The 22,793-nt window shown below is 41.2% G+C and overlaps 1 protein-coding gene across 5 annotated transcripts in view; it reads right to left on the bottom strand.

The window, feature by feature from the left end:
- Positions 1–22,793, bottom strand: part of LMNTD1 (lamin tail domain containing 1) — a 489,768-nt gene that overhangs the window by 341,745 nt on the left and 125,230 nt on the right. The gene's annotated exons all lie outside the window — the stretch shown is intronic.

The raw sequence follows: 22,793 nt of genomic DNA, 5'->3' as shown, positions 1-22,793 counted from the left end.
TTGGGTTGTCTCTTTGTTGTTGTTATAGGATTTTTTGTATACTCTAAATACTACAACTTTATCATATTTGCAAATACTTTCTCCCACTGTGTAGGGTGTCTTATCACTTTCTTGATAATGTCTTTTGATGAGCAAAAGATTTAAATTTTGATGAAGTACAATTTACTTATCCTTTTTCTGCTTTTAAAATCATACCTAAGAATGCATTGCCAAATCCAAACGCACAAAGATTTAAGGGCTATATTCTCTTCTAAGAGTTTTGTGGATCTAAATCTTATATATGAAGTTGTTGTTTCATTTTACACTAATTTTTGTATATGGTGTGAGGTAGGGGTGCAGCATCATTCTTTTGCATGTGGATATCTAGTTTATCTCAACTCCATTTGTTGAAGACACTATTCTTTTCCCACTGGATTGTCTTGGCCCCCTTGTCAAAAATCAATTGACCATAGACGTATGTGTTTATTTCTAGATTCTCAGTTCTAATCCATTGGTCTATATAATGTCCATCCTTATGCCAAGACTCAAACTCTCACTTCTTGAAGTGGAGGTGGGTAAGGGCAGAGCAAAGTGCATACTAAAAACACACATAGATGAAAAACACAGTTGCAACCATTGAGGAGTTCACAACCTAAATAGGGATGTCTAATTCCTTGAAATTATACCAAAAAATTCCTGAAGGTACAGATCACATTTATCTATGGAGAAAGATAAGCCATCAGCTAAGTCCTTCCTGGGTTCCTGAACCTCAGACTGTATGAGATAATAGATGTTTGTTGTTCCAAGTGACAAGTATGGGAGTTCTTATGCAGTGACAGACAATATGGATGGTAAATAAATACTAAACACAATTTAAATACTAAACACAATTATCTCCAATTTAAAATAAAATTTAAAAATAATACAAGAGAAAAACACAGTACTAAAAATAAGCACCCTCTCCATGGGTGATCCCATGAATAGAAGAAAGACAATGGCTGGCCTTGAGGTCAGGAACCTGGGTTCTAGGTGAGATCCATCAATTTTTTTGTGAAATGGAAACAAAAATTCATGAAGGTGCAGATCATATTTATCCATAGTTGTCTTTCAATCCCCAAAAGTTTGTATAACATATGCAAAAAATAAGAATTAATTATGAGAATAACTGTTCTCAATTCTAGATATTTATTAGAATCTCTTGGGAAGCTTTTTAAAAGCTAATGACTTGGGGGACTCATACCTAGAGATTCTGATTTAATTGGATGGGAGTGGGGCCCATGCACTGGAGAAGGAAATGGCAACCCACTCCAGTGTTCTTGCCTGGAGAATCCCAGGGACCAGGGAGCCTGGTGGGCTGCCATCTATGGGGTCGCACAGAGTCGGACACGACTGAAGCGACTTAGCAGCAGCAACAGGGGCCTATGTATGAATATTTTGTGAAAGCTCCTAAGTAATTATAATTTATGGCCAGTGTTGAAGACCCCTGGTCTAAAAGGAGAATCATTATATATAACAATGTAGGTTATTACATATTATGTAAATAACTCCAATATAGTATGATAAATGTTAAATACATAAATTTACAGTAACTGTTCTCTTTTCCCCTAATATCTCACAAATTACAATTGGAAAATTTCTGATACAAAGACTGTGAAAAAATTTAATAGAACTTTTAACCCAAATCCCTGTATCTTTATTTTTCTCTGTTTCTGGAACCTGCCATCAAATGTCTTGGCACTGAGCCAAGTATTACTGCAACTATATGAGAAAGCCTGAGCCAAGGCCATCAGCTAAGCCCTTCCTGGGTGCCTGAACCTCAGAAACTGTGTGAGACAATAGATGTTTGTTGTTGCAAGTGACAAAGTTTGGGGATTGGTATGCAGCAACAGATATTACAGATGGTAAATAAACATTAAGGCACATTATTAAAAATATGCATCCTCTCCCTTGGTGCTCCCGTGTGCAGAAGACAATGGCTGACCTTGGGGTCAGGAACACAATTTAGTTCCATCACTTATTCTGTGAAATGGGAATAAAAATGTTTGTCTCCTTGGCCAAAACTGCATCACACATCCATAGCTACATCAACCGTGACTCATCCCTTTCAGTTCAGATTGGGGTTGCTCATGAAGTGCATGACTGACAAGAGGAAAGCTGAAACATACGCAACATCATACTTGGAGAAGAATTAAATGTTTGTGGAGTAAGTGACAGAAACCATCTCCTGACATCACATGGTAACACAATGACCTTGAACAAACAGCCTCTCTCAACTTTCTCTGATGGCTCAGCAGTAAAAAATATGCCTGCAATGCAGGAGATGTAGGAGACCTGGGTTGGGAAGATCCCCCGGAGGAGGAAATGGCAACCCACTCCAGTATTCTTGCCTGGGAAACCCCATGGACAGAGGAGCCTAGTGGACTACAATCCATAGTGTTGGAAGGAATCAGACACGACTGAGAGACTGGAAGGCTTTCCGAAACAGAAAGAGCTGACTGGAGTACTTACACTGGGATAAGGAAAGCAAGGAAAATAATTTTTGTATTTATAAAAATTAAATTTTAAAAATGTTATACACCAGAAGACTTATTCATATGTTTCCTATGTTTTCACCAGCAGAATGTTCTTCTGATCATGTAGTAGAAAAGAATATGTTGCCAAACCTCGAATGGTGTACAAAATTAAGTTTATAAAATGGAATTATACAACTTCCAAAAAAAAAAACCATCATATGACAAAGCAGATACGGAAAGGTAATCCTGATGATGTACCCTCCAAAATATTCTCTATTTGTCATCTATAATTTAGACTAGAAGCTTGGCCACCCCTAGTGTAACCATCTACGGCAACAGTAGGAATGAAACACGATAAATGTGATGGCAGGTACTACACTGGAAATTGATAGTATCCAAAATATCTTCTAATCAGTAAAAAATCCAGAAATACTTTTCAGAAGTTGAAAAGTTGTAATTCAGAAGCTTAATTGGGATCTTTTTGATTCCTATTCAATGGCTAACATGATACCAATAGAGAATGATTTTCTTATGCCAACAAACAGACACCAATGAAAAGGAAACAGTGACAAAATCCTTATTTTCTTCAGCATATAAACAAATAGTGAAACAGCAAAGCAAAGTTTCCTGTTGATAGGAAATTGAAACTGAAAGCAAATTATAGGAGAGTTTTATCAGACACTTAAAATTTTCCATTTCTGTAGATTCCAAAGTTTGCTGAATAAGTACTTGGGACCCACATTTTTTAAAATAGTATTTTTTTCTATACCACAAATGATTTTTCATCAGTATTTTTTCCAAAGGTAGTGAAAAGTTACTAGATTTCTAGTAACTTGATATCTACATGATATAAAATGGACTAAGAAAACAGCAATAACCATTTATGGGCTTCGTGTATAGTAATGGGAAAGAGATCATTGGGATGGTAGTATTTTACAGCTTTTCTTAGATATTTGGTAGACCCACAGGCAATGTACAAGGGAAGTAAGAGTTCGTTTTAACCTTTTCTACTGGCTTCTCCCCTGGGTCCCAGTTTTGATATTCAAATTAGTGTTCACACTTGAAATCACATAATATGGGCAGTGAGGGTTGTGGGGAAAACTCGTAGAGTAGGTGAGACTCTTGCAAGTATTAAGGTATCACAGGACTAGATTGTGGAGGTTTTGGTTTTTATTTTGGCTGTGGCACACAGCACATGCTATGTGGGATCTTTGTTCCCTGGCCAGGGATCAAACCTGCGGCCCCTCCACTGGAAGGTCAAAGTTTTAATCACTGCGTGGCCATGGGAGTCCCTCTGGAGGTTTTTAATTCTAAGATCTAAATTTTTAATTGTAAGTCTATTTATTTATTTATTTTTGGTTACACTGGGTCTTTGTTGCTGTGTGTGGGCTTTCTCTAGTTGCAGCAAGCAGGGGCTACTCTCTGTTGTGGTGGGCAGGTTTTTCATTGCGGTGGCTTCTCTTGGAGTGGAGCACACACTCTAGGGATCGAGGGCTTCAGTAGTTGCAGCATGGGGCTCAGTAGTTGTGACTCATGGGCTTAGTTGCTCTGCAGTATGTGGGACCTTCCCAGACCAGGGATCAAACTCACGTTCCCTGCACTGGCAGGCAGATTCTTCCACGGTACCGCTAGGGAAGTCCTAATTCCAAGTTTTTAATTCTATGTTGTCTTGGTAGGCAAAACTTGAATGATACACTTGGGTTAGTTTAGGATAAACTCTTCCTGTAAAGACTACCAGGCTTTCTGTTACACAGCATGTCGTGATTGTTTCTCTGTCTAAATATAAGTATAAACATTAAGATATTTCATTTCATTTTTAGTTCTAAGACTGCTTAAGTTAGAATCCTCAGCTTACCACCCATCACTTAACCATCTCATTCCTCACTGAAGTACCATGACTTTGCATGTTTGTTTGCCCTCTGTAAATGGGGGTGATAACAATATCTACAGGTTTCTCTGGTGGCTCAGTGGTAAACAATTCAGGAGACGTGGGTTTAATCCCTGAATCAGGAAGTTCCCCTGGAGAAGGAAACTGCAACCCACTCCGGTATTCTTGCCTGGAGAATTCCAGGGACAGAGGAGTCTGCTGGGCTACCGTCCCTGGGGGGTCGAAATAGAGATTGGGTACGACTCAGCAACAACAAAAATAACAATAATACCTCCCTTACACCTGAGGTTCCTGTGGGGATTAAACGATATCATACATGTGAAGCACCTAGGACAATGCCAGGCACAAATAGCATTCATATTTCTAAGAAAAAAATGAAAACATACTCATTATTTCTCATCTCTCTTTTGTGCAAAAGCTACTGTTTTGGGGGGGGGTTGGTTGTTTTTTGGGGTGTGTGTGTGTGTGTTTTTAACTGGATTGGCTGCTATGATTCCTAACCTTGGCATGGACAGTTTATTTACCTGAACAGGGGGAGTTCATGGATTTATGTGGCTCTGATCCCTTCATCCACAGGCTCTGGTTTACACTCCAACTTACCATAACAATGACTCAAAACCACTGCCATCCAACGCCCTGGATGCTTCTATGAAATGGCTTAGTTTTCTGTGTCCAGCTCACAGGGAACAGATGTGAAAGTGCAAAAGTAACAGCATAACAGTTTCCTTTAATTAGCACCTTCGTGAGTAAACTGAAGAAGAGTGAACCGTTCTAGAAAACCAAATTATCCTCCCATCTGCAGGCGAATCTTCCAGCTCCTCAGATGAGTCACCAGGCAGTGGAGATAACTCCTTCCAGCCTCCTCTGTGAATAAATGGGGCCTTTAGTCTTGGGGCTATAAATCTGGCCATTTTTAAGAGCACTTTAACCATTCTCCATTTTTTAAAAGCTGATGTTTTCATACAATCTTTATCTTTCTTTTCCTCTTCCCCTTTGTCAACACAAAGTGAGACAACTGTGCTCTTCTTGTTGTCACTGACTCAGCAATTCCTTTGTTTTTTATGAGCTCCTATCAGGAACTCATAAAAATATTACCAAATTAAGAACTAACTATGTAACCTCTAGGGCAAAAAAGAAAGGGATGTGAGGGGAGGGAGAAAACCTTGTTTTATCATAAGGAATTACCAGCCAATATCAAATGATACAAAACGATGCTTTTTGTTGTTTTAACATGAAATCAAATATTCATTTGAGAATATATTTTTCTGCTTCACATTCAGCATTCCCTGGTAGGATTAATTTTAATATCATGAGAGCAAACTCTAGCATCTCAACTACATCATCTGCATACTATAATGTCTATATGATTCAGATTTATAACAATTTGAATCCCAGGAGTTCAAAATAGATATAGCATTATCATTGAATTGCAGCATTTTCCTCTCTTTATAAAGATGAATTTATTCTTGAAATAAATTTATTCTAACCCAGTCTGATCTATTTAGGCACTGTTATAGATTCTGAGAACTGAAGAAAACTCAAGGGGTTCTCTAGTCTAAGCCAGACCACGGGTGGAATCTATCACGTAGAGGGGTTTTAAACCTCACCTTATGATTCTCCAAGGAAATAAATTTTGTAACACCTCCCAATAATTTCTTCCATAGCTTTGACTATACAGGGTGTGACCCTAGAGTAATGAAACAACACATTTCCATAAACCATTGAAAATTTTTCATTTCTTAGTCATATTTCACAAAGAGAATTTCTCACATCATCAGACTAACATTTTATTTTTTGCATAATTTTATTAGTACAGGTTGTTAGCAGGAAATTTTTAATTAGTTCATCTTTTTTTGGCCTCTTTCTTATTTTCTTTTGCCTTTAATGTCTTTTAACAAATGATGTGTTGCTATTTGCTGCTGTTTAGTTGCTAAGTTATGTCTGACTCTTTGTGACCCCATACTCCATACTCCTCTGTCCGTGGATTTTCCAGGCAAGAATGCTGGAGAGGGGTGCCATTCTTTACTAAAAATTTTTGAGTTAAGGGATTAATAAACCAAACTGCCTTTATGATGATCTTAATCATCACAGATAACATTGCTGTCTACAATGTCCTGTAAAAGGCATCCATATTCATTATCTGATGAACAACAACAAAAGGCACACAGACACACAGAGGTGATTGGTCCAAGGTCATGAATCCCTGGAATATTTTTACTGCAGGACACTAACCAAATCAGTCCTTTTAGAAATTAAGTACAAATGCTCATTTATGAAAGCCTATCAGTTTTTATAGCTTATAAGATGAACATTCACCTTCAAAAGGGCTCATAAATATTTTTGACAAAGAATGTTTATCTTCCTGGGTTTCTTTCATATGCTCCTAAAGAGCAATGTGGTTTTGCATAGTGGTTACTTTTTAATACCTACTATTTACCAGATACTGTATTTAAGGATGAGAACACAAAGATGAGGAGACCAGGCCCACACCTGGTGGAGCCTGCAGGCCTGCGGGAATTACTAACACAAAGCACACCACTTCCATACAAGCCTCTACTGGAGGACAGGGGGCCGGAGAGATGTGGAATGAGGCAAGACTTCCTGGAAGAGCTGCTGTACCTAGCACAATTTCTAATTTAATTTTTAAGAAAATAGACTGTATAAAAGAAAATTTAAAAATACTCAGTGTTTATCACAGAAAATTTAGGAAGACAAATACTGGAGGATGCGAGTAAGGGGGAGGCAAGATATTATTCAACTGTGTGACAAAAGGGGAAGATTTCCTCTTTAAAATGCTTAAGCAGAGGGACCTCCTTGGTGGTCCAGTGGTTAATATGCCATGCTTCCAGTACAGGGACTGCAGGTTCAATCCTACATGGGGAACTAAGATCCCACATGCCATGCAGCGAGGCCAAATTAAAATAAAAAAAATAATAAAATACTTAAGCAGAGTTGGTGAACATCCACAGGCCTGCTTCTAAGATTCTGAAAAAAATTCCAATGTGTGGGTTTTTTTCCTTACGCCAAGCAATTCTCTGACACAAGCCAGGTGTCCCTACTGCTGCTGCTGCTAAGTCACCTCAGTCATGTCTGACTCTGTGTGACCCCAGAGACGGCAGCCCACCAGGCTCCCCCGTCCCTGGGATTCTCCAGGCAAGAACACTGGAGTGGGTTGCCATTTCCTTCTCCAATGCATGAAAGTGAAAAGTGAAAGTGAAGTCGCTCAGTCCTGTCCGACTCTTAGTGACCCCATGGACTGCAGCCCACCAGGCTCCTCGGTCCATGGGATTTTCCAGGCAAGAGTACTGGAGTGGGGTGCCATTACCTTCTCCGGTGTCCCTACAACTTCACTCAATTCTGACACTATCTACCTGGAGGTAGCCCATCAGATTCTACATGTTAAAGTCCCACAAGACAGCCCCAGCCATCCCATCCCACATGCTTAACATGTGAATTTCCAGTTCAAGTTGTCACTTGTGATTCAACTGACCAAATATATGGAAATTATAGGTTTCCTCCACCCTCTCCAGGGGTTTGATTAATTTGTTGAAGTTGCTCACACATTTCAGAAAAAAAAAATTTTCCTTCTGTTTATCAGTTTACTATAAAAGGATAAAACTCAGGGATAGCCAGATGGGAGAGGCGAGTAGAACAAGGTAAGTGGGAAAAGGCACCAAACTTCCATCCTCTCTGAGATGGCCATAGCTCTAGAGAAAGGGGGTCTAGAGGGCAGCCCTGGATCTATAGAACCCCAGATGGTTGTTCTATAACAAACTTTCCTCTTCCAGCATTTGGGAATCAGCTTCTAAAGACTCTCAAATTTTGATGCATTAAAGAATAAGTGGGGCTGGGACTTCCCTGGTGGCCCACTGGTTAAGAATCCTCTTTCCAATGCAGGGGGTATGGTTGCATCCCTGGTTGGGGAACTAAGATCCCACATGCTGCAAGGTGTGGCCAAAACAAAACAAAACAAAACAGAATAAGTGGGGTCTCTGGCTTTTGTCTGGGAACTTCCCTGGTGGCTCAGATGGTAAAGCATCTGCCTACAATGCGGGAGACCCGGGTTCAATCCCTGGGTTGGGAAGATCTCTTGGAGAAGGAAATGGCAACCCACTCCAGTATTCTTGCCTGGAAAATCCCCTGGAAGGAGGAGCCTGGTACGTTACAGTCCATGGGGTTGCAAAGAGTCGGACACGACTGAGCAACTTCACTTTCTGGCTTTTGTGTTTGGAACTGTTTTTCTCTATGAGATTCTCACAGAAATGTCCAATTAGTGAAAGAAGCCTTGACCAACAGATTCATTTGATTTTGGTCTCTTTAGGTGCCATGCACATGCTGTATAAGAAACTGGAGATCCTTTATGTACTTTATAGTATATAAAACCTATTTTATATATTATGTAAAATAATAATACTTATAAAGCATGCCCATAATTGGTGTGTGTGCACTGTGTGTTCAGTCGTGTCTGACTCTTTGCGACTTCATGGACTGTAGCCTACCAGGCTCCTCTGTCCATGGGATTCTCCAGGCAGAATACTGGAGTGGGTTGCTATTTCCTTCTCCACCATAATTGGTAAAAGCTTCTAAACACAGCAGACATTGTCCTTGCCTGCCTTTACTCTTTGACTTCTCAACGTGCTCTGGCCTTTTCAGACTGCCAATATCTGCATCTCTGGCCTAAGGACTCAGGCCCAAAAGGCCCATATCCCTAGCAGAATGGAAGGACCAGAAATGAACAATCTCTGAAGCAGCCCTCAACCATGTCCCAGCTCCCTGCCTTCAGATAGGGTAATTCTGAAGCATGTGTTTTACACTACTCACTAGGGTTTACCAAGAGAAGTAAGCAGTAGTCATTCACTCAGTAGCTGACTCAATCATATACCTTTGATGGGATGCTTTACTTTCCCTGCATCATTTCTCTGCTCCCCTAGTAGTGTTTCCTGCACCTCACAAACTAAACTCAAATACTTATCTCAGGGGCTGCTTCCAAGAGACCAAATCAGGAGGACATGACTCAGTTAAGTATAATGATATCTTCAAGTTGATATCTTCAAGTATTTTATAAATACACAAAATACACAACCAAAGTTGCAAAGATAAAGAAATGAGTAAAACAGGCCATTTTAACAACAACTGTTTTTTAAAACCTATTAGCAAATAGACATTTGTTCAATTGCCTAATTTTGGTCCCAGAAGCATAATGTAGTTTTCACACACTTGGAGGAAACCACATTAGGCTGTCACCAAGGAAGGACAGGTTACTCATCAGTCTACATGCAAGGCCAGAGAATGGTACAGAGGGAGAGGGAGATGTCAGATGGAAGCCAGAAGGAAGGCGCCGCTTCTTATAAATATGTAAATGGAAAAGCATGCATACTGAAAAACTTAAAACTCAACATTCAAAAAACTGAGATTGTGGTATCTGGTCCCAACACTTCCTGGCAAATACATGGGGAAAAAGTGGAAACACTGACAGTTTTTATTTTCTTGGGCTCCAAAATCACTGTGGATGGTGAGTATAGCCATGAAATTAAAAGACTGTTGCTCCTTGGGAGAAAAGCTATGACAAACCTAGACAGAATATTAAAAAGCAGAGCAGCCCTTTGCTGAAAAAGGTCCGTATAGTCCAAGTTATGGTTTTTCCAGTAGTCATATACAGATGTGAGATTTGAACCATAAAGAAGGCTGAGCACCAAAGAATTAACTCTTTGAATTATGGTGCTAGAGAACACTCTTGAAGATTCTTGGACTGCAAGGAGATCAAACCAGTCAATCCTAAGGAAAATCAACACTGAATATTCATTGGAAAGACTGATGCTGAAGCTGAAGCTCCAATTCTTTGGCCACCTGATTCGAAGAGACTTATTGGAAAAGACCTTGATGCTGGGAAAGACTGAGGACAGGAGAAGGGGGTGACAGAGGGTGAGATGGCTGGATGGCATCACTGATTCAATGGACATGAGTTTGAGCAAATTCTGGAAATGAAGGACAGGGAAGCTTGACATGCTGCAGTCCACAGGGTCACAAAAAGTCGGACATGACTTAGTGATTGAACAACAACGATACTGAAAAATACTGGGGGACCACAAACCTACTGACCTTCAAGCTGACTGATCAGAACAGAATAGTGAATAAGTCACGACACACTGATGTGCTACAACTGGCTTGGACCAGCTCAGGAGAGCCTGAGAGCTGACTGTTAATTTCAGGAATTTTGCAAGGCAGATGACTTCATCCTGTAGCTTGAAACAGACCATGGTGGGAGTATTTACGTCACAGAAATGGGCAAAAGCTATAAACCAGGCTTCCTTTTCCCCTCAAGAGCCAGTTGTTAAACATTTACCAGCATTGAATCCTGACATTGTCACTATTTATGTGTTTATTTATTAGTCAGCCTGACTCCAATAAGGAAACCAAGGACTCAAGAGATTGAGAGTCATATCCTTGGTGCCCTGTAAAATTGTAAGAGATTTGTAAGAGACAATGGAAGATACTGACTAGATAATTGGTCTTTATACTGGACTTTGCAAATTCTTAAGAGTTTGTATACATAATTAAATTCAATTCCTGGTCGGGTAACTAAGATCCTGAATGCCACAGGGTGTGGCCAAAAATTTTTAAAATAAACACAACATTGTTTATAAACACAAATAAACACATTGTTTATAAACACAACAACATTGTTTAAAAACACAACTATACTTCAATTAAAAATAAAAAAGAAAATGAAAAGAAACTTTTCTTTAAAAAAGATGGTATTTTAGCCCATAATTTTTCTGAATTCAGAACAATTGAGGAAATGTGTCAGAGACACTAATTCTTTTTATCATAGTTGGAGTGCTTTGCAGGACTACCAAAAATTTTAAGATACTTTGAAAAACCCCCATGGCTATAAATTTTACATGCCCTCTTTGCTGTTCAATGTGCTTTATTTCATAAGGTAATTAAAATATTAAAATGTATTTCATCAAACTATATTGTGAAATATTTATCCAATTACAGTCAATCCTCATTTTGTTTTACAAGATGTTCAATACTTTCTATCTCCTAGTAACAACAAAAAAAATTTAAACATAATTCTAAAATGTATAGATCTCAATTATAAAATGACTGAAAGGTACATAGTTGTTTGTTTTTTTTTTTTAAGTCAGGAGCGAAGAAGTCTGGCACTGTGGCCTCAGGTTACTCTCACAGTCCTTACCATTAGACTGGAGAGTGAACATTTCTGGAGGAGGGTTAGACAGTGGTAAGCAAACCCTTACAGAATACCCAAAAGTAAAGAAGAGAAAAAAGAATCCCTTTTAACAGTTTAGCGACTCACTGCAAATGTTTCATTAAAGTTGTTGTTTAACAAAATACCTTCACTGAAAAGGGAAAGCTTTAGTTGCTCAGTCGTGTCCAACTCTTTGCAACCCCGTGGACTACAGCCTGCCAGGCTCCTCTGTCCGTGGAATTCTCCAGGCAAGAATACTGGAATGAGCTGCCATTCCCTTCTCCAGAAGATCTTCCTGACCCAGGGATTGAACCTGGGTCTCCTGCATTGCAGGCAGGTTTTTTACCATCTGAGCCACTACAGAAGCTCTGATGTGTGTGTGTGGGGCGGGGGTGGGGGGGGAGGGAGGTGGGCGGTGGGGGGGGAGTCTATGGAAAAGGAATCTAGAAAGCAATAGTTGTAAAACATGGTGAACTTCTTTAAAAATGATTATATATGTGTGTATATTTAAATACACATATATATAAGTCAAAAACTGACTTGTTTCATTTTGTTTAAGAAGATCTTGAGCAGAAAAAAAAAAAAAACCCGTTGATATCTATAAACAGTCATTAATTCACAGCCTACATTGTATCTCATGGTTTTGTTTTTTCAAGTATACCCCAAAGTCAGCTTTTCTTAGATCCTGTGATCTAAGTGTGCTTGATGTGAGCTCTCCTATGGAGTCATACCGGATAGTAAATGTCTGTGTTATTAATAGTATCAAAGCAATAAATGTGTTCCTGACATCAGCTAAACCTGGGTATTTACAAGGCACCTGCACAGCCTCTAAGGCTGCTGGCAGAATATGTCGAATTGTTTCCTCTAAAAGCATCCACTAAAAATAACCCTTTTTTTCTTCTTTATTAGGAATTCCAGAAGTTATGGTCTCTTATAAAATCAAAAGCATGTGGGAACCGTTCCAGAAAGTTCCTTCGAGCATTCAAGGCGATATATTTGTGACCCTTCATACAGGGATGGCAGCAGCCATCTATGTTGATTGTTTCAATAAAACTCTCAATTTAAAGGTCATTTATTTTGGCAACTTGATGATTACATTTAGCCAGGTTGGAAGTAGGAGGTGAGATAAAATTTCCTTGATCAAGAAAAGAGAACAAGTTTTTTTTTTAATCAAAAAAGTAGGCAATCTCAGTGGCAACAGTTTGTCCAAATAACTACAGACATTGCCTTAGTCTTCTGGCATCAAACAGTATAAAGAATGGCAAGAAATAAACTCTTTCTGCTTTAGTGAAAAGAATCTATAACTATTCTGTTTTCTAGAAATGAGAGGAATAATTTATCCCACCAGTTCATCTATTTTCATGCCTAGGAAAACTTGTTTAAAAATTCTTTTCTTTTGCAAATGTATTCAGTAGTATTGATTTAGCCACTGCTTCTTACATCCAGGGCATGAAATCAACAGATAACTTATGTGCATGAAGGGAAATGAAAGACTTAGAAAATAATGCCTGTTAAAATACTTTTTAAAAAAAGTCAAAGGGAAGACATTTCTGAGAGCAAGGGAAGGGGAGTAAAATGATGAAAGATTTTCTGATGAAAGGAACTGTGCCTGTTCAATCTATGCACCAAACTACGCACGTTCAATTCAAAGAAAAGACACTTAAATGACAATTATGAAAGGGAGCAGCCACTGGTTTCGGTTATTAGGCAAGGATTAGACGTAGCACAACAGATTGAAGAACACCCTCTTCACTCGGATGCCTTTAAGGGCAGCTTCTCAAATTCATTACTAGAGTTGCAACAGCCCTCCACTTGGGAGAAGCCAAGAAAGCTATCCTGCCTGCCTTCCTCCCTCCATCTATTTCTTTTCTTTCTCTCCCTCCCTTGTTGGAAGCACTCACTTTGCCTGATGCACTGTATTCTTTACGCTCCAGAGTCTGCCCAGTCAGATCAGCTTCAGTTTACTGAAGAACCTCCATTCACTCTGTGTGTAAACAAAGAACATTTCTGTCCATGCTCTCCTTTCCCCCTTGCTTACCAACTCCCCTAAAAATGTTTTCAGCTATTTTGCTTATTAGAATAGTCTAATTCCAGTGTTTAGGATGCAGTATTGGACTTCCCTGGTGGTCCAGTGGTTAGAAGCCTACCTGCCAACACAGGGGACAGGGGTTTGATTCCTGGTTTGGAAAGAGTCCACATGTCGCGGGACAACTAAACTCGTGCATCACAGCTACTGAAGCCTGCAGGCTCTAGAGCCCAAGCTCCTCAACAAGAGAAGCCACTGCAGAAGCTCATGTACCATAACCAGAGAGCAGCCCCCACTGCTCTCTAATTACATAATTAGAGAAAGCCCGCGCAGAGCAATGAAGACCCAGAGAAGAAAGGAAGGAAGAAAGAAAAGCAAGGGGAAAAAAGAAATAATGAAGGAAAGAAAGATGCAGTACTACTTGTTTGAAAACTCCAGCGTTGCTGGATTCAAGTATTGTTCCTTTTGCCTCCTTAGCTCCCGTTGGGCTCTCTGTACCGGAACATGCGTGGTGGGGATGGTGGTGGGTCTCAGGGACATGGGACTCTCTCACCTGAACAGGACACCCTGCTCTCCTCTTCTCCAAGCTATCTCCCCCAGAGTCAGAGTCCTGAGAAAATGAAGAAACGGGCCTCCGAACTTGACCCCTGACTGAGACTGCTGTCGCTGCTCTTCCTCTGGCCCAGAATGACTGGCTTTGGTGTCATCTGTGTGTCAGGGAGTCAAACACTGATCTGGAAACACATGGGTTTTCTGCAAGGCCAACCCTTCCATGGCAAGTTTTCTAGGTTTGGAAGGAGACCACTCACTCACTCTCAGCTCCCTCCACGGGCCATCAGCACCCCAGCCTCTTGCTTCAGAGAACTCCTCTTTTAGAAAATAACCCAGCCGCATCTGACTCAACTCACATCTCCTCCTCACCCCAGATTGTGGGAGCGCCAGTGTGTCTGGGAGACCTGCTGTCCCAGCCTCTCTCTGCTGACCTTTCTCCAGGTCCCAGGAGCACTAAGCTCAGCAGGCCCAAAGGGTCTCAAATTTCAAAGGAGAGATCCTTACTCTTACTCCTCCCTGAGAGGCAGGGGTGGGAGGGTGCAGGGGGTGTTGGAGAGAGCAGAAGAGTTCAGGTACCTCTTCCCCTCCCCTCTCCACCCCCACTCCACCCACCCCACCCCCACTCCACTCACCCCCACCTTCACCCCATCCACCCCCACCCTCATTCCACCTACCCCTATCCCCACCTCTGCAAATTTTCTTGACAATGATCTTGGGATTTCCCTTCCCTGTCTCCTCTCAAGAGGTGATAATGTGTGTATGCAGAAAGAATAACTTTTCTGCACAAGCATAGCACCTTTTTAAAGACAGCATTTTATCTCCCCGCCCTCCCCCATCACCATGTTAACTTGGGGGCCTTAGCTGGGGGCGGGAGAGAGTAGGGAAGGTGGTTGGTTACTGGCTGCTTCTCAGCCCTGCCTCCTCTCACTCCACCCAGGAGGTGGTAGCTGGCCCTCCTGCTGCTGTCACTGTAAATGCAGAATGTGAAGTACTTGGTGCCTTTAATCCCCAATGATGCAACAGGAAAAATCCCTTTTCACACCCTGCTCCATGTGGACTAATCTGGACCAGCCACTGGGGCAGCCCCCCCACCGTCCCCCAACCGCCCCCGTCCCACCACCCCGCCCTTCCATCTACTTAAGAGAGAGTCCCAGCCACTTGCTCCTGCCTCACTGGATGCTCAGTCCTCCTGACTGATATTTGGCAGTGGTCAGGCAATTCTCTACGTCATCACAGGGACCAACTCATCATTAACTTAGATGCTCTGATATCATCAAAATATACAACAAACAGAGGGAGAAACCAAGGAGCAAAATGTCTGCTGACAACTCAGCTTCTCTGTTTATTTTCCTGAGGATCCCTCCCCCACTGCATGTATCCCAACTCCCCTACCCCAGCGACAGCCTCCTCTGTGGACCCATTTTATCCTGCAAATCAGAATACTCTGAAACTATTCCCCATCCTTCCCCAACCTCAAGGGAAAGGATTCTCCCAGCTGATGGTTGTGCTCATGCTAAGTCACTTCAGTCATGTCCAACTCTTTGTGACCCTATGGACTGCAGCCCGCCAGGCTCCTCTGTCCGTGGGATTTTCCAGGCAAGAATACTGGAGTGGGTTGCCATGCCCTCCCCCGGGCGGGTCTTCCTGACCCAGGAATCCAATTTGTGTCTCCTGCATTGCAGGTGGATTCTTTACCACTGAGCCAGCAAGGAAGCCCAGCTGAAAGGCATATGCTTTTCCCCAGGGGATAGATTATCGCCTCAAGGCAGAGGTTCACAGAAATTCAGCAGCATCATTCTAAACTGCACCAGAGTTATACATGTAGAACTACTGTTGTCATAGAAATAAGAATGTATGCGTTAATGCCAAGCAACCTACAGCAAATTGCAGGCAACTGCCCAAGGCCCTGTGTTTTGGGAACCACATTAAGCACTGAGGCTTAGGTAGCTATTGGAAGAAAAGCAACAGCTGGTCAGTTGGTGGGGGGCAAAATACAAACATCTTCATCACATAAGCAATCTGTCATTTCTAACAGTATCACCAAAAAATGCGGTAAGTTACCCTTTCCTCAAATACACTCTCCAGAGGGTCAATCTGTGACTTCTTTTCCTGCAATGTTTATAGTAACATTGACTTTAGTGGTTTTATTACCAAGATTCCACCTGTCCCAAAATGTAGACAGAGGAAAGAAAGCAGATGCAGAGATAGATCTGTATGAAGTGACTTCACGAGGCTGAGGTTACAGAGCTGTTATAAATGAGCTTCTAAGTGGCTACGACTCCAAAATTTTTTTCAAATCTCTGAATTTACAGACAAGAAGTTTACTTTTCCATGACCACAGATATACAATTAGAAATGAAAGCAAATGACAAAACGTATCTTTCTTTTCTCAAAATTTATGTTGTGAATGAGTAAAGGGAGAAACAGAACTGCCTAGGAACTGTAGTGCATGGTTCTACCACCTTTTCAAATATCTCAAATACAATATCACTCCATTCTTCAGCTCTACTCTTAGGTACGAATACACTGAAGGTTTCTAACTTTGATTTCTTAATTTACCTGTCTTGATAACCAATTGAGAATGTTATAAATCATTGTGTTATACAGAGATAATCTCTAATTTGGTTTCCTGGTGGCATAAAAGAGTTAATCTGTCTTTCCATAATTGAGTGTATCAATAACTTATTGGAATAAGTTGCCCTTCACAAAGACATTTACAGAGAAAATAACAATCTTATTCCCTAGGAATTTAAAGAACAACTTTGGGTGGGTCACTTTGCCTTCCTCAGTCTTAATGTCATCATTTGTATAATGGAGATAACAATGACGATGATGATACTTTATTGTAACCTAAAGGACTGTTATATATGGGCTTCCCTGGTGGCTCAGAGGTTAAAGCGTCTGCCTCCAATGCGGGAGACCGGGTTCGATTATTATAAGTGCTACAGAACACTTTCAGTTCAGTTCAGTTCAGTCGCTCAGTCATGTCCGACTCTTTGCGACCCCATGAATTGCAGCAGGCCAGGCCTCCCTGTCCATCACCAACTCCCGGAGTTCACTCAAACTCATGTCCATCAAGTCGGTGATGCCATCCAGCCATCTCATCCTCTGTCGCCCCCTTTTCCTCCTGCCCCCAATCCCTCCTAGCATCAGAGTCTTTTCCAATGAATCAACTCTTCGCATGAGGTGGCCAAAGTACTGGAGTTTCAGCTTTAGCATCAGTCCTTCCAATAAACACCCAGAATTGATCTCCTTTAGAATGGACTGGTTGGATCTCCCTGAAGTCTAAGGGATCCTCAAGAGTCTTCTCCAACACCACACTTCAGAAGCATCAATTCTTCAGCACTCAGCTCTCTTCACAGTCCAACTCTCACATCCATACATGACCACTGGAAAAACCATAACCTTGACTAGACGGACCTTTGTGGGCAAAGTAATGTCTCTGCTTTTGATTATGCTATCTAGGTTGGTCATAACTTTCCTTCCAAGGAGTAAGCGTCTTTTAATTTCATGGCTGCAGTCACCATCTGCAGTGATTTTGGAGCCCAGAAAAATAAAGTCTGACACTGTTTCCACTGTTTCCCCATCTATTTCCCACAAAGTGATGGGACCAGATGCCATGATCTTCGTTTTCTGAATGTTGAGCTTTAAGCCAACTGTTTTAACTCTCCTCTTTCACTTTCATCAAGAGGCTTTTGAGTTCCTCTTCACTTTCTGCCATAAAGGTGGTGTCATCTGCATATCTGAGGTTATTGATATTTCTCCTGGCAATCTTATTCCAGCTTGTGCTTCTTCCAGCCCAGCGTTTCTCATGATGTACTCTGCATATAAGTTAAATAAACAGGGTGACAATATAAAACCTTTTCCTATTTGGAACCAGTCTGTTGTTCCATGTCCAGTTCTAACTGTTGCTTCCTGACCTGCATACAGGTTTCTAAAGAGGCAGGTCAGGTGGTCTGGTATTTCCATCTCTTTTAGAATTTTCCACAGTTTACTGTGATCCACACAGTCAAAGGCTTTGGGATAGTCAATAAAGCAGAAATAGATGTTTTTCTGGAACTCTCTTGCTTTTTCCATGATCCAGCAGATGTTGGCAATTTGATCTCTGGTTCCTCTGCCTTTTCTAAAACCAGCTTGAACATCTGTTGAGCTATTTCAAATCCTGAAAGATGATGCTGTGAAAGTGCTGCACTCAACATGCCAGCAAATTTGGAAAACTCAGCAGTGGCCACAGGACTGGAAAAGGTCAGTTTTCATTCCAATCCCAAAGAAAGGCAATGCCAAAGAATGCTCAAACTACCGCACAATTGTACTCATCTCACAGAACACTTTACAAACTATAAAATCTGATAACAGACATTAGTTACCTTCAAAATCCTGCTATAAGGCTCTACACTCTCTATAAAGACCTATATTACAACTGACGATTATCAGCTAGGTGTGTATGTCCAAAGCTATAACTACGTGCACAGAATGCACGTCTATCAGGATCATTTCTAAATGCAGCTCCTAAATCAGAGCTATATTTGAAAGTGCTTGGCACATTTTAACTGAGTTAATCACCATCCGGCATCAGAGGGCCCATGATGCTGCCTGGCCATTGCTAACTGGAAGCTAAAAATTAAATGTTAAGCTGCAAGAGCCATCCCAGGAATTAACAATGTGCTCCAGGCACACACTGCTGTGCCTTTTCCAGAGAAGCAGGAAGTGAAAATAACAACAAAAGCTGCTCCATGGGGAGCCTTTACAACTGCCTGGCAGAGTGCTGAAGTCTTTCCACACACTTTACCCTTAACTCTCATGAGAGCCCTAGGAGGTAAGTATTGTGTTCCCTATTTTTGAGATGAGAAGATTCTAATTTTCTGATAAGATAAGGGACTGGAACTCATTGCTCCACCTTGGTTCTTAGCCAGTAGATGGGGATTGTGTCCTTCCACGCATATTTAAGGGTAACACTGACATTAGCTTATCAGGCCCGAAGACAGTTACTTGGAATCTTGCCTCTTTTCATACTCAGGACGAGGAGAGAAGGAAGATAAAACATAGAGCAGGTCATTTTGCTTCTGTTCATGTTTTTAGAAGGCTTTACAGTCCCAGTTCTGAAGGGAAGGTGGGACATCCTTCCAGAATTAGCTGGATTTGCCTCTCCTTGTACCCCGTGGCAGCTCCCTCATGAATATATAAGCAGCATAAGCTCTCCAGAACATCTGTCCAAGAGGAACAGCAGCGAGCGCTGCACCCCAGGTACCTTTTGAGAATCTGCCTGATTTTAAGACTGAGAGGTTTTTTTTGTTTTTTTTTTTTCCATCTGCAGCATCCCAATCTTAATAACCTGTAATTAACCTGCTTTTTTTTTTTTTTTTTTTAAACATTTTATCCCGGTATTAGAAAAGACCCTGATGCTGGGAAGATTGAAGGTAGGAGGAGAAAGGGATGATAGAGGACAAGGTGGCTGGGTAGCATCACCGACTCAAAGGACATGAGTATGAACAAGCTCTGGGAGATGGTGAAAGACAGGGAAGCCTGGTGTGCTGCAGTCCATGGGGTCGCAAACAGTCAGATATGACTGAGCGACTGAACCACAACCACAACAACAAAATCAAAGTTTCTAGGAGTGAGTGACAGCTGAGGCAAATTTTTACCATCTGGGTGATTTCCCTGCACAGGGGAGCAGGTGAACCTGATTTCAGCAGCTAAATCCTACATCAGCTGATTCACAATTAAGTGCAGCCTCATTCATTCCAGGCTGTCAGAGAGCCGCACACTGAAGCCGAATCATACTCCTGTGCCCAACTAAGTAGAATGAATGCTAATGAAGAAATGTCAGGGAAGATGAAGCCACAGGATCATGGAAATTTAGAATGAAAGCTTAGATGAGGTTCATTTATTCCATCACTCAGCCAGGAGTCCCATTTGTCTAGATATAACAGATAACACATTTATCTACTGTTGGGTGACAAATTGCCACAAACTAGCAAAGTAATGGCACCCCACTCCAGTACTCTTGCCTGGAAAATCCCATGGACGGAGGAGCCTGGGAGGCTGCAGTCCATGGGGTCGTGAAGAGTCGAACACGACTGAACGACTTCACTTTCACTTTTCACTTTCATGCATTGGAGAAGGAAATGGCAACCCACTCCAGTGTTCTTGCCTGGAGAATCCCAGGGACTGGGGAGCCTGGTGGGCTGCCGTCTGTGGGGTCACACAGAGTCGGACACGACTGAAGTGACTTAGCAGCAGCAGCAGCAAAGTAAAGCAACATTCTTTTATTAGTATGCAGTTCTGTAAGGTGAAAGTCTCAAGGTTTTGGCTGGGTTCTCTTCTTAGAGTCCCACAGGGTCAAAGTCAAAGTGTCAGCTGGGTGGAGGTCTTATCTAGATGCTCAGGTGAGGACTCTGTTCACAAATACATTCAGACCATGGGCAGAACCCAGCTCCTTGTTACCAAGGGTGGAGGCCTCCATCTCATGGCTGGCTGTTTACCCCTAGCTGTTCTCAGCTTCTAGAGACCACCTGCATTCCTCATCACATGACCCCTCCATTGTGGAGCCAACATTAGTATATGAAATCCTTCTCCTACCTTGAAATTTTTTTCCTTTTATGCCATCAGCAAGACAAAGCTCTCCACTTTTAAGGGTTCCTGCAATTAGATTAGATCTACCTGAATAATCTCTCTTTCTAAAGGTTAACTCTGCCATACAATACACCACTCTCACAGGCTCCAGAGACTGGGGGGGGGGCATGAAATCTTGGGGGACCACTTTAAGCTTCTGTCTACCACACTTGAAAGTGAAGTGTTAGTTGCTCAGTCATGTCCGATTCTGAGACACCATGGACTGTAGCCCCCTAGAATTTCTCTAGGCAAGATTACTGGCGGAAGTTGCCATTCCCTTCTCCAGGAAATCTTCCCAACCTAGGGATCAAACCCAGGTCTCCTGCATTGGAGACAGATTCTTTACCATCTGAGCCACCAGAGTGGCCACACTTAGCAAGTAGAATTAATAAAAATATTGTTAGGTTTATCATATTCTTGAAAGATAAACATATTGTAAGTACAGGAAGAAGCAGTTAGAAATAATATTAAGAACCATGTCTAAATTTCTACACATGAAATTTTTCAAAGTTTAAATGGCATACTATTAACTCTCCAAGGAAGTATCTTAAAGAAACCAAGCTATGCACATTGTTCTTCCATTGACACATGATAAAAATCAATCACATTATTTATTTTACTCAATTGCTTAGTTAAAACTTGTGTCTCCTTTATGTTTGGGTCAATCTTATCTCTACTAGATTCTGCACCCTTGCAGGTGGTCAACAAGTTACCAACCAGTGTTAAAGTGCCTTATAAATTACTTGCCCAGGGATAGTGGTGATCATGGTATTTGGGTGTTCTAGGCAGATATCCTAAACCAATTTAATGCCTATATGTTGCCCAAATGCCCAAACCTATGAGGTTATTAAAGATGAGCTCAGGTTTATGATTGGTAAATTGCCAGCCACGCTGTTAGAAGCTGAGAAGTTAATAGAAGAATTCTGAGGTGCCTTTTTCTGTATGACTGGAACAAAAGTTGTTTAGCTAGTTTCCTGGTAAGTACAGTCCCTGATTCCTGTAGATTCAAGCCCATTTCTGAGGCCAGTGATCAGGAAGTGGTTTTTTTTTTTTTTTTTCTGGTTAGTAAAAAAAACAGGTTTTGATTAGTAATTGCTATATTCATGCAAGCATAATAAAGTTTTCTTCCTGCATTCAATTTTTTAAAACTGTTACCTATCTTGATTTCCTAAACTGAAATACAGACTTTTGAAATTCCATGGTTTTTGTTTGATGTGGAATCTTTGCCAAAGCAGAAAACTTTGCTTCAAAAATAAATTTTGGGAATCTACATGAAAGCATGATCTTTTAATTTTAAAAAATAAAGAATATTTAAAGTATTCTTGGCCACAGGCTGAAAATCATCTTATGACTTAAATGATTTTCATCTTGAAAATCATTTAAAATATTTTGTTTCTTTTCTATCTACATCATCAGGGAAGTTCTCCTTCATTCCAGATAACAAAAGTGAAGCAGTATGACAGGAGACAGAATCATTTCCTGCTAATATTTCCAAGATCATCAAAATAAACTTGGAGAGCAGGCAGGTGGAAGCCCTTCGGGGGGTGGAAGTGAAGGGTTTCATTCACCAGCAAAGTCATTACCAGACCTTTGCCCTGGACTTCACCCTGCAGAAGCCCTGTCAGATCTTTCTCTCACCTACTGGATCCAAAATAAAGCTTTGTAGCCAAAACATTCAGTGACAGATGGCTCATTCATTGCTGTAATGCTACCCTTTGGGTCTCTGAGGGGATGATTTCAGGAATAGAAAGCAGGGCAAATATCAGAGTGGACATATAACAGAATCTAACACAAGCAGTGTTTCTCCAGTCACTGAAGGAATCAAGACCTTCCCTCCTAAATTCTTTACATCAAACAAGGCACGATCCTTCTCTCTCTCCAAATTGTAATTAGTGCATAGTCTGAGGCATTGTCCAATCCCCCCTCAGACCCTGCTAGCTTGGTCATTTTGCCAGCTACTTTATTTCCTTGTAACTAGAATGGGGATCATAAGAACATTTACCATTAGAA

This window comes from Bos grunniens, chromosome 5 (genome assembly GCF_055505025.1).
Source record: "Bos grunniens cultivar Pamir isolate PY7600 chromosome 5, Bosgru_T2T1.0, whole genome shotgun sequence".
Lineage (NCBI taxonomy): Eukaryota > Metazoa > Chordata > Mammalia > Artiodactyla > Bovidae > Bos > Bos grunniens.
Note: the sequence above shows the minus strand (reverse complement) of the source record. Positions and strands in the feature narration are given on the sequence as shown.